Source organism: Xiphophorus maculatus, chromosome 13 (genome assembly GCF_002775205.1).
Source record: "Xiphophorus maculatus strain JP 163 A chromosome 13, X_maculatus-5.0-male, whole genome shotgun sequence".
Classification (NCBI taxonomy): domain Eukaryota; kingdom Metazoa; phylum Chordata; class Actinopteri; order Cyprinodontiformes; family Poeciliidae; genus Xiphophorus; species Xiphophorus maculatus.
In genome coordinates this window covers 15,911,456-15,923,750 of record NC_036455.1, presented here as the reverse complement: position 1 = coordinate 15,923,750, position 12,295 = coordinate 15,911,456, and the positions used below count along the sequence as shown (strand labels likewise).

Here is a 12,295-nt window from a genome sequence, read left to right as displayed (position 1 = left end):
GTTACATCTGGAAATTTCACGCATAACGCACAAAGCTGGAGGGCAAAAAGATAATTCTTTTACTTGCCATCCATAGCAGCGCTGCCAGGGTACAGCAATTCTGTTAACAAAATTAAACCTGGAGATCTAGGTATTATCAAAAGAAAGAAAAATTGTTGAACAACTCAAAAACACTCTTCTTTTTTCTGCCTCTCTGTGTCAGCTATATTGTACACCTGTTGCCGTAGCAACTGACTGACAACAGCTGCACCAGGGCATCAGAATTCAACATCAAAAAACAAGTAAATATTTCCCATACAATATACAGAACATTCAGTCCGTTACAGTATTGTGTTTCCATGGCTGATATTTATTTTGCTCATTTTAACTGAGCACAACGGCGGTTGATTAACTAATTTAATCATCTGATCTACTAATACCCTGTCAGAGTTGCTGTGTGGGTCGCCTTTTGTTTTTTTTAGCTAAACTGAAACGCATCAAATTCTGCAGCACATCTACATGTAAAGGTTGCCAAAGTCAAGACCAACTTCCCCCTCTCTCGCTATATTTTTAGAAGTTTTTTAAAAACTCTTCACTGACTTGTGAAATGTGATACCCTTACTATCTATATGTTGCAATGTTCTCAGTTAGTGTCAAAGCACTGCGTCCCTTTCACATGTACATTCGAGATTTAGTGTGTTATGTTGACAACTTGACAGCCAGAACCAGTGGTAGTCATTGTCAGCGAGACGTTTTGTTGTGAACAAAATATTGTCATGACAACATTTAACAATATCACAATCAAAAGTATCCTCAGTTTGTGCATCGCTATTTATTGGTAAAAAACCCCAAAAAAGAACCAAATTCAGGGATGGATGTATCCGCTGTTGCTTTTTAGCCATTGATTATAGTTTAACATTCATTTTATTTGGACATTTTTTTCATTTCTTGGTATTTATTGCACCCGCTCCATTGACTGTTTCTTATGCTTTTCACTAACTAATGTAAAAGAATCACTGCTTTTCCCCACAGCCATTATCTGTGAGTAGAATACAGCTGGAAACCACAGGACTCCCGGACTTAAGTGTTTTAAGCATTTACCAAGTGCATTCTACATGCAAAGAACAAACTCTTCCCTGGTGAAAAATACAGAATATTTATATAAATACTAAGACTTAAAAAGCTTTGTTGAATTGAAGGAGCCGGCTAATTGCTTACATTTCTGTGTAGGTGATCATTCTTTCAGCTCGTGACATTTTGAGCACAGTTGAAGTGCTTTCCTGAATCTGTATTTGAAAGGTACAAAATATAATTTCTGATCACAATTAAGGAAGCTGGCCCACAATTAACATTTCACTTGTCTTCTGCTACTTATAAATGAAGGCAAAACTTTACATGCAAACACTTTGGGTTGGAACATTTTTACACACCCGCTGTTATCTCTTTGCTAGCATTTTCACAAAGTATTATTTTCTTAAAGAACCAGATTTCTAAGAAAACACACTTAGCTAATATGCTACATCACATGACCCCATGTTAAATGGTGTGTACTATAGGTTTACCAATGGAAAAAAACTTGGTACCGGTCCGCGCAACAACTAATGAACTACTTCCGGATCTTTTATTTTGAAAATCCTAAACCGGATTTTACCGGCTACGTCTTGCGCGTCAAAATTGAGCCAACTAGCAGCAGAATGAGTAACAAAACAACATCGGAGTACTGCGGCGCACCGCCCCCCCAGAACAACGGCATCGGACTCGATACTTACGACGCGCACCCCACCCCCCTCCCCCGGTCCGCAGCAAAATTGCCAAGGGCTGACCGGTCCGCGCGACTAAAAAGGTTGGGGACCGCTGGTCTAGGGGTTTCACAATAATCAATAAATCAATTAATCCCATGATAAATAAAAATGAGCTCAATTTCCATTTGCATTCCATTTTCTTCCTCCTTCTACCAACGCATAGATGCCAAAAGTCTTCAGTGTGGTTCTTTGGTCTCAACTGGCCATTTTTTTTGAAGGACATGTTTGTTTACAGAAACTTCATAGTTCATTCTGTTCGTTGTTTCTGTTGCTTTGTTTATCTATTTTGGATATTTAAAATGTCTTCCAGTTCTGGAGTTAAATGCTCATTAGTATTTAAAGTTTATTAATATTTGAGAATGTGTTCTGGCATCATTATGCCATTACCATTACTTAAAAATTGTCTCACAGCAACAATATTATCATTTATCGCAATAACTTCTGGGACAATTTATCGTCAAATAAATAAATACAAATCTTTTTTTTTTTTTTTTTTGTCTTTGTTAAAATCCCCCAATGAAGTTTTGAGTCGAGACGTAGCTTTCACATTTATGCAAATACACATAGCGATTATAAAATCCTAAAAACTGTCTGGTCCAGTTACACTTCACATGAATGCTATAAGAAATTAAATTCCGTCATTATCCTTTTGTTTTAATCGCAGTTGTTCAGCTCCGCCCGCCACCAATTGATAGGAACCCCCGAATCCAAAGCAAAAACATAACGCAGTCATCAATCACATCCCACTGATGAGGCTCTCAATCAGGACGCATGAAAGAAGCTGGAGAGCCATATTTACAGTTTCGCTTTCAATAAGAGAAAGAAAGAAAAAAAAATTCTTTCACAAGCAAGGCCAAAGCGCAGAAGCGTTATTGCACTGCGACCTGAGAGGCAGACTGCAATTGAGGAAACTCCGCTGCTCTTTTTGCCTGTGGCTCTGCAGGGGGAAGAAAAAAAGAAGCTTGCGCCGTGCGATTGCAGCAGCGGCCCGGAGAAATGAGTCTGCAGTCATTAAGGCTGCTTGTAAATGCATCCGAGCCAGCCGGCGCCAGATCGATTTTGCTATTTCTGATTGGCCCTCTGTTATTACCCTGAGAGGGTGACAGCGCGGGGAGTGGCTGGGAGGAGCGGGGAGTGGGCAAGGGAGGCAAAACGGACTCTAATTGATGCTGTCACTGGTTTAATTTTTTTTTCTTCCACCTGGAACATTCTGTCTGGTCTTTCTCAATCTTGAGATGGATACAGACATAAAGAAATGGGAAATGTGAGGTCAGCATCCACTTGGGATGTATATGTCACAGCTGGTGGATGTTGTGGATATTTATTATGCACATTGGCAAAGCTGAAGGATACTGATTGATGGAGGAGGAAAGTATAATGTGCATTTTTATCCCCCCCCCCCTTTACCTTTATACGTCTTAATAAAATCCACCCTTACTACCCTTAAGCTGTCTGGTAGACTCCGTTTGATTGAAGACCAAAATTTCAAATGATCCAAACTCTTTGAAAAACCTGTTCCCCTTCTCGCCTGTGGCGAAGGAAATGACACAAAAACCTCTGAAAAAACGAGTGCAACTTCCTTCTTCACCAAAATGTAAACAAAAATAGAGTGGCATCAGATTTTAGCAGTTGTAGGATTTCTCTTTTGTCGTTGGCTAAAGACGACGAACCATTTATCCCTCTAGCGCTAGACAAAATTTTAATTTCAAGTTAACTTTTAACATGTTGGGGGTGAGAGAGAAAGAAAATGCTATGCAGGTTTCTGATTATATAATCAATAAAATTCCCAAATTTCCAGGAAAAAAAAATATATAGATATATAAAGTGATGGGGTGTCAATAGTTTTACTAGGAATTTGCAGAATTTTTTGTATACTCTTTAGGAGTGTGAGAGAGATCTGGATCAAGAGAAATCTTCCTGAGTAGTAAAGTGTCAGTGGGACAGGAGATGCTTTTATATCTAAAGGAACAGAACTAATTGAGCCCCTTTTTTCTTTCTGAAACTGCCTCAAAGACCAAGTGAAAAAAAAAGAAGAAAGCCACCATTTAGAGGTATGGGAAAACGTGAGGATCAAGTGCTAATGGTACAGGAGAATTATGATCTCAGCAGAAGTGTTGGTTGAAGTGTGTTCTCAGCCACGCCCTTTGTAACAAATGCAGAGGTGTATTCAACAACAGAACACACACACACACGCACACGCACACACACACACACACACACCCCTCGGCATCATTAGCCGCGGAGCATGCAGTGCTCTGGGAGTAATTGGCTGCCCTCTCAGCCTCCTAATGGCTACGGGAGGAGAAGACCGGCGGCTAGCTAGCGCGATTACTGTTACTTATTAAATCCTCTGCTCCAAACTTCTCATTACCTCCTTTCTTTTTGATTTCCCCTCATTCCCTTCTGTTTCAAACGTCCTTGGCCGTGCTTTCTTGTTCAATCTGTGTTTGGGTTTTAAGCGGGGGAAAAAGAAGAAAAGATTGGAGCCGCTACCAATTGCCCGGTCAGATTATTCCGTACTCTCGTCTTTTCGTCTGAATTCACAGGAGACGAGGAAGCTGGACCTCCCCGTGATGAGGTCTGTGCTGCTCAACCTCCATGTCTCATTTGCTTTGTGGAACAGCAGACAGCTGCAGTCTGTTGGTGAACTGGGATCTGAATGTTAATACCTGGTTTTTGTCAGGATGATTCACTTGAGAGCAAATTCTCTGTGGTAATGCATTTCCACTCTCACAGGTATCTTCTGCTTTTCCTGGTTTGTTTTGTTTTTTAACACTTGAATGTTTCAGATCATCAAAGAGAGTTGAATATCAAACCAAGGTAACTTGGCCACAAGTGGAAAAAATAATTAGCCTGTTTGTAGCACAGTTGGTATCAAAAACAACAATCGAGAGTCATTTATTCACAGTGTTATGGAGGAAATGTGGCCCCTTAATTTCTTGCAGAACAATTTAATTCAGCTGCACTGAAAGGAATTTAAGAATGAACTCCGTTTAAGGACATTCCACTGCATCTCAATTACTGTAGACTTTAACTAGGCCTTAGAAGAGCGTCAATTTTGTAGCAGCATTTAGCTTCTACGCACCAAAAACACAAAAGAAACTTCCAGAAAACGGCAAACCTTTCAAAACACTTGAGTTCCTTTTAATCAAGGCTAAACCCCCACCTGCTTAGAGTTACCTTTGATTCAGAACTGCAATATTGATCAATATATTTGATGTATAATTGATTGATGGTATGTGACACGTTGGTTAGTGTGTTATGTTTTTGGGATGTAAAGCACTTTGAACTGCCTTGTTGCTGAAATGTGCTTCACAAATAAACTTGTCTAACAATTTGCATTATTATTTTCAACCATTCAGAGTCGGAGTTGCTGGTGTATTTCCAGTCATTTTCCGACTGACATGCCCTGGAGCTGAAAGTATGGAATTGTTCGGAAGTACATTCAGGAGCAGAATCTTGTTTAAACAAGAAAACTTTATCATAAGACTTTTATAAACGTGTAACAAGATTTATATCTCTTTAAAACTAAAATATCATCTCTCTCAAACAGGAAAGGCGTAACGGTAAAAAAGCAACTCATCTTGGAATTTTTAAATTATAAGAAACGGAGTCATGAGGAGAGTTATAGCAATGCCTTTTTAACGAGTCATAACGTTTTTTGTTCAAGAGATATACTTTCTTGTCATGCCATAGAAAACTAGTCTTGTTTTATCGAGAAGTGAGTTTTATATCTCGCTACGATGAGAAGCTCTCAACGAATTTTGCCTTTTGTTGAAACGTAAAATTTCTTCTTATGGGATTTTGCTCCTGAATTTAGCTCCAGTCTCTGACTGTTAAACACTTTAGTGCGAAGGTCAATCCAACTTACTTGTACGGCACATTTAGGCAACAAGGCTTTTCAATAATGTTTTTATGCTTTACGTCATAAAAACACAAAAATTTCATGGTTCATTACAATCGACAAATCCATTACAGGAAGTTGTCCAAGTTTCGGAGAAGCAAAGCGACTCCAAACCATGATGCAAGCACCACCATGTTTGACTCTGGTCATGTTCTTATTCCGAAGCTCCAAAAAATAAATCTATTTTTGTGTCATTAGTCCTCGCAACTTTTTTTTTTTAATTTCAATTTTTGAGGTTTATCCCAAACCTGAGATAGACAGTCTTTTGATTCTCTTATAGCTTCCCCCCAAATAAAAACTCTGTGTCTGATATCAAAATTTGTGTCATGATCTAAATTTTAATTTAAGTTTGATTAAGAAAAATAAATAAAAAAGCTAATTCTGTGAAGGGTAAATGGTTTTTACAGCCCCGTAAATTCTCCGCTGGCTCCAAGCTAATCCCAATCCAAGCCTCACCTCGGGCTGATTGGAAGAATTGGGCTTGGGAGTGTTCTTTTCCGCTCTGAATCATCCACCCCCTGCAGAGCAGTCGCTCTCTCAGTCTACCACCGGGATGGCTGGGCGTCTGACAGGGCAGGAGTCGCCCCCAGCAGGGAGGGTCAGGCCAGATTACTGCGAAACACAGACCTCAGATGAACCCCTGACAGCCACACGGCACTCAAATATTGAAAATACAATATTTCTGATAACCAGACCTGTCACGATAGCACATTTTGCTGGATGATAAATTGCTTGAGTATTGCGATAAACAACAATGTTGTCGTTTCTAAATCATTTTCAAGTGATATATCGACAACGGCATAATAATACAAATTCGGCCTCTCACGGTCCAAAAAATTTTAATTTAGTAAAGAACACTGGAACTGGAAGACATTTTAAATATTGAAAATAAAACACAACAGCCAAAAACAATGAACAAAACAAACAAACAAAGAAAACACAACTGAAACCATAATAAAATACATTATTGTTAAGTGTCGGTAAACAAAATTGCCCTTTTCTAGTAAAAAAAAACCCATTTCAGACAAATTCTACCATATTACATGTTTTACATGCATGTTTGCATGTTCTTTCTGCATTATGGAAATGGATGGGGCTTCAGAATATGGACAGGTAATTTTAAATCTCTTTTTAAAGATGTGGAGCCAAAAGTCAAACACAATTGGGAGTGACGTCACAGTCCTAGTCAGCATGTCACAACCTTCCCCGTTGTATTCTTTTCTTTTTTTAAAAGTACTGCAACATTAATCCAGATTACTTAAAGGATCAAGACAGAAGCACTATACAGTATCCGGTGTTTTACTAAATTACAAGAGCAGACGGCGCAATTTTATGATGTGGTACACAAACCACCATACTGAGATTGATCATTTTGGTTGTATTAATATAAATATGAATGCTTTCCATTTCAGTCGCTGTAAGCAACATTTTGAGCTTTAACCAACTGCGATTATAAATGGAATTTGACTGCGTTTTATCAGACAAGATCATATGTGAATTTATGCAATTAAATTTGAATCAGCAAATTTGACTGGATTGATGTGATTATGTAAATCGAATGCTGAGACCGAACGCAATTTGAGTGTCGGGGCGTCTGGTTTAGTTTTTATGTGGAGGCGCGTCTAGGGCATGTCAAAGTCTCATGGCGCATTTTGCGTTTGCAGCATTTTGAGCATTCGACGCATGTCCAACCTGGCTGACGCTGGAGTTGGAAAATCTGAACTTTTGCTAGCTACCAAACTCACATCAGTTCCGAATTATATGGTGAATTCAAACATGTGTAGAGGCGCCCTACGACATTCTCTTGCTTTTAGTAATTAAAGCCAAGATACACTCTCAATATTTAAATTGCCAGTGTTCAAGAGAAAAATGTCAATCATTTGACTTCAATGTGCACAATTAAAGTCTTTTGTCAATTTGGTTTCATGACAGGACAAACTGTGTTTTCTGTCTCTTAGTTTTACAAACATATCAAGTAAAGTGAAGTGAAAAAGGCATAGGATGTGAAGAGGATTGTCAATACTGGATATTGGCAGGAAATGGGAAGCAAACCACAGCATCACGATGATGAGAGCGTGACTACTCACTGTTTGCTAATTGACAAGTGATATAACTCAGTGGAAAAAGAAAAGCTTCCATTTCCCCTCTGTTCTGTGCCGCCATTGGTCCAAACATCTACTGCACTTTGCAGTCGTTTGTACGTCTTAAACCTTTTTGTATTTTTCTTATAGTCTGTTTTATTGGGTGTTTATGCATAAAGACAAAACAGTGCATACTGATGAACTAAAAAGGAAAATGTTAAAATGGACTGAGTTCATAGTCATACTGACCACTCAAAAAGCTGTTTGTGTGCACACAGTCATGGACCATAACTTGGGGCTAAGTGCCTTGCCCAGGGGCACATCAACAGATGACTTGGGGGCTGAAATCGCACCCACAGTCCCCCAATTGCAAGATGACCACTTTACTTGCTGAACCACAGTTATAAATAAAATCAGAAACATATGGCATGCAAATTTTATATTCTTCCCTCTTGAATTTGATACTCCCAACAATTAGTCACACTAATAGTTGACTCAAAAGTCTGACTTGTATGCTAAGAGTGTCAGGAATACGTTTAATGTTCAAAGAAAGCCATAGAAAGTGATTTTACTGCGTAAAAACTATGTGGGACTACATACAAACACATGCCATATTTGTCACTTTTGTTGCAGAAAAACACTGAAAGCCATACGGCCTTTTCCTTCTACAATTATGCGTTACTTCGTGTTGGTCAATCACATCAAATCCCAATAAAATTAATTTCAGGGTAAGATTTTATTCCGTTGCACTGTTGTTGCCAGTGTTTAATGATTTTCCAATTAAAACAGCCTCAGAGTTGTCACTGGAGAAGATTTGGCCCTTGTGTTGTTTCTGAACCCCTGAAAATATGGAAAAACAGAGATTTCCGGAATCATAGCAACAATCTTATCCCCTGTGTAAATCAACAGCAGTGTAATGTAGGTTAGAAAAAGGAGCTCTGAGATGTTGTGCCTCTGTCTGTGGTCACGTGACAAGAATGAATCCTGGTTTCAAAGTCACTTTGGTACTTATGTATTCAACGCATGCTAGTAGAGGGGGCAGCGTGTCAAGATTTCTGGCAGCGTCATATGAAACCAAGGTCGCTTATATGAGAAGAGCTGCATTGGTCATGTAAATGTGACAGCGTAGAGAACGGGACACAGACAGAAAGGCATTGTACACTCAGCAGAAAAGCCAAACCGGGCCCCTCATTGACGCACCTTAACCACAACATCTGTTGTGTTTGTGGGGTATGATGCCTCCTTGTTGAAATCTCCTCTGGTGTGTAGCAGAAGGAAGGCTTTGCCTGTGTGTGCGCACTTATGAGTCTAAGTGACACAGAGAGTAGTGCTCCAGCGCACATTTATCCTCTTATGTAACAACTAGACAAGCATAAGCACATGTGGCCTAAACGACGCCTCGACCCAACGAAGCATAGGCGGCAAAGTCCTGCCTGATTCGAGCGTGTTTGAGCATCTCTCTGCAGCGCGCTACGTCGGTTTTGTGAGAGGAAGGCCCCACACCTCAATGTTCCCATTAGCCTGGAGTCAAACGCATTGGCTGCTCACTTCACCATCACCCTGCTGTAGAGACTGATGGCAGTGACACAAGGCTGACTCCTCTTTAAAACGACTAAACAGATGACTTTCAGCGCTAATTCCACTTGCCTGCGCATGACGCAAAGCCTGACAGAAACTTGTTCAATCCCAGAGGATTATACACGGAAGGCGTGCAACAGCTGGGTGGCATTTAGGAGAAGAAGATGTGCGGGGCAAATGTATTGTGCTATCAACGCAGCGTGGCAGAGGTAGAGTCAGGCTTGTTAAGTCGCAGGTCGTGAGCGCTTCCCTGGCAGCTGAGAATCTAAGGATGCACTGTTGTATGTCTCAGATGAGGTGGGGAGTATGGGACTCCTGACTCTAATCTTGTTTGCCTAGCTCTTAAACCTGCTGTCAATCACTAGGAGAGTCTCATTTTTCTTATCTATGACAAAGGCAAAATGACTCAGGGAAGCTTCTATGAGTATCGATACATCGATATGAAAATTTGGGTTGATATCAAAAACCTATCTTACCATTGCTGAAGTAACTGATACTTACTGATATTGGCTATATACAGTATTTTCTTACTCTTTTGACACCATGACAAAAATTGGCACACCACCGACATTGCTTTTCTTCTCAAGTTAACCCTCCCGATCCAGCACTGCGTCACTATCACTGCATTATAGCCAAACAAATACCACCAAAACCATCTTCCCTGCACATCCTGAAACAGAAACACAACATGATGGATGTAAGCAACGGTTGTTGTTGTTTTTGTGATTTTGGGATCTGATGGTGGAGAAACCACCACCGTTTCTCCACCGTCTGACCGTGATATCTGCTGCGCTCCTTCTGAGTGTTGTGCTATGGAGGGTTAAATAGGTTTTTTATGCACTAGTAAGTATAGCAAAGATGGGTTAAAAAGCATTTTTTGTGAAACAACTGAAACTGCACTGGTGATATATTATGAGTTGTATGTGAACACAAAGGTAGTCTGAGCTCAGGTGTCTTTTATCTTGTTCTTTTTTTTTTTTTAAATCACAGTACTCCATAACCTCTCTGTATCTACCTACAGGTATAGAAACAACTAGAAACTTCATCAAATAAAACAACAAGTCACAAATAACTGATAAAAACTGTTCATACAATTTATTTTTATGAATTCAACTGAGGGGAATTGAGCATCAACGAGCCGATATTCATAAGCCTAGCTGTCGCTACATGAGACAGAATGCTAACTAGCATGAATAGTTGTAAGAGCAACCTTCTGCATACGACACTAATTTGTGTCGGCAACGTGAACGAGCAGTGACACTAATATGAGCACACATATCTGTGAATGTAGAATAGTGTATGGCCTGTGCGTTTACAACTTCACATATAAGGGAGCCACACCATCAGCCAATCACAGGCAGGCCTTTTTCGTCCAATCAGAGTACTCCTTGCAAATACTGGCTAAATAACAATCAATCAGAACCACCAGATCAAAAGACTTCATGGCAGAGATTAGTAAACAAATGGTAAGATTTAGGAAAACACAAGAAACTTAAGACAATATATATATATTATTTATTAATTTTTTTATTCTTTTTTTTTTTTTTTTGGAGAATAGGGCACCAAAACTGGCACTAGCCCAGTAGCCCTCATCCTTTTATATCTGGCCCTGTATTTAACCATATAGATATTTGAACTTGCAGAAAATATATATGTTTTTAATTTGCAACAAACAAATGCTATCTCTTTCTCTCTATTAAAATGAAATAGAATCCAGCTCTAGTGGAGAAAGGTGGCAGATCCGCAGCATCTTGTCCCATGTTCAGATCATTCATAAAAACTGCAGGCCCACTCTGCTCCCGTGTTATTGGCTCTGCCAAATAAAGGAGCTGTCCGCATTTGTCGCTAAGCCGCACTGAAACACGAAGCACGTGTTTTAATATGGTGAGATGACCCCGAGAGGCAGTACGGGACTGTTTTTTTCTACCTCCCCCCCTATTTTTTTCTTTTCTTCTTTCTGTCCTTACGCAGCCCGGGAATGCACATTTCTGCCCCCCTCCGCGGATAAAACAAAAGCGTCTCCGTTTCCACTCTCCGATCTCCTTCTGTCCCGGTCACCGGTGTTATTACAGTTGCAAAAACGGTACAGATTAATGTTGAGCGCTTTTCCTTACCGGTTGTAGCGACGGGGCTCTGGAGCGGGAGGGTCTCCCCTGCTGCGTGGAGGGATGCTCGGCTCGCACCGGACGCTTTCCTCCGGGACCGAATAATAATAATAATAAAAACCAGATCTCCTTATCGCTCACACACACACATACACACACACACCCCTACTGCAACACACGTCCCAGTAGCTATATAGGGTGTATATATGTCTGTGGAGCTACAGCAGCCGAAGCCTGCAGAGCATGTTACCGTGCAGGCAGCCGTGATGGTGCTGCTGTAGCTGCTGGGGCGCTCGCTCTCCTCCAGAGGCAGATACCGGGACAACAGCGCGGAGGAGCGGGACGCGGAGGACAGCAGCGCTGTTGGTTGGAGTGATGTGCGCCGTCGGAGTGGATTTAAAATGAGGGGGGCTTGGGGACGGTGTGGCCGGGATTACGTGGTAGGGGTTTAATTAGATAGCGCTGCGCCTATTGGCACCGACGATGCGCAAAGCCCTCCTTCTCCTCCTCCTCCCACCCGCGTCTCCTTTTCCAGATGGGAGCGTGGCACCGGCGCACAGTGATAGTAAGCCACGCTGGGTCTGTTGTACTGTTATTTACTCCGTCTGTCTCTCGTCCCTGATTGTGGATCAGATGTTAAAATAGCGCCCCTGCTCTATAAAGTCTATTATTGCCAGATGAGTCTGGGATCCAGTGACTGGTTAGTCAGGTAGGATCAGTGGAGAAGAATTCATAGCTATTAAAAAGCAAATTTCGTAGAAATCCGTAGAGTAATTGTAGCTGGGGGATAAGAAAGGGGTGTTTTAAAATGTAAATCTGCACAATTATTTTTTTTTTAAACTGAAA

General features: G+C 40.7%; 1 protein-coding gene across 1 annotated transcript in view; it reads right to left on the bottom strand.

Moving 5' to 3' along the window:
- The window catches only part of LOC102227880 (hippocalcin-like protein 1), a 50,251-nt gene extending 38,307 nt beyond the window's left edge, over positions 1–11,944 (bottom strand). The window contains exon 1 of the mRNA XM_005809363.2: positions 11,459–11,944. The gene's annotated coding sequence lies outside the window, so the exon portion shown is untranslated. The remainder of the gene's footprint in view (positions 1–11,458) is intronic.
- Between the last annotated feature and the right edge of the window lie 351 nt (positions 11,945–12,295).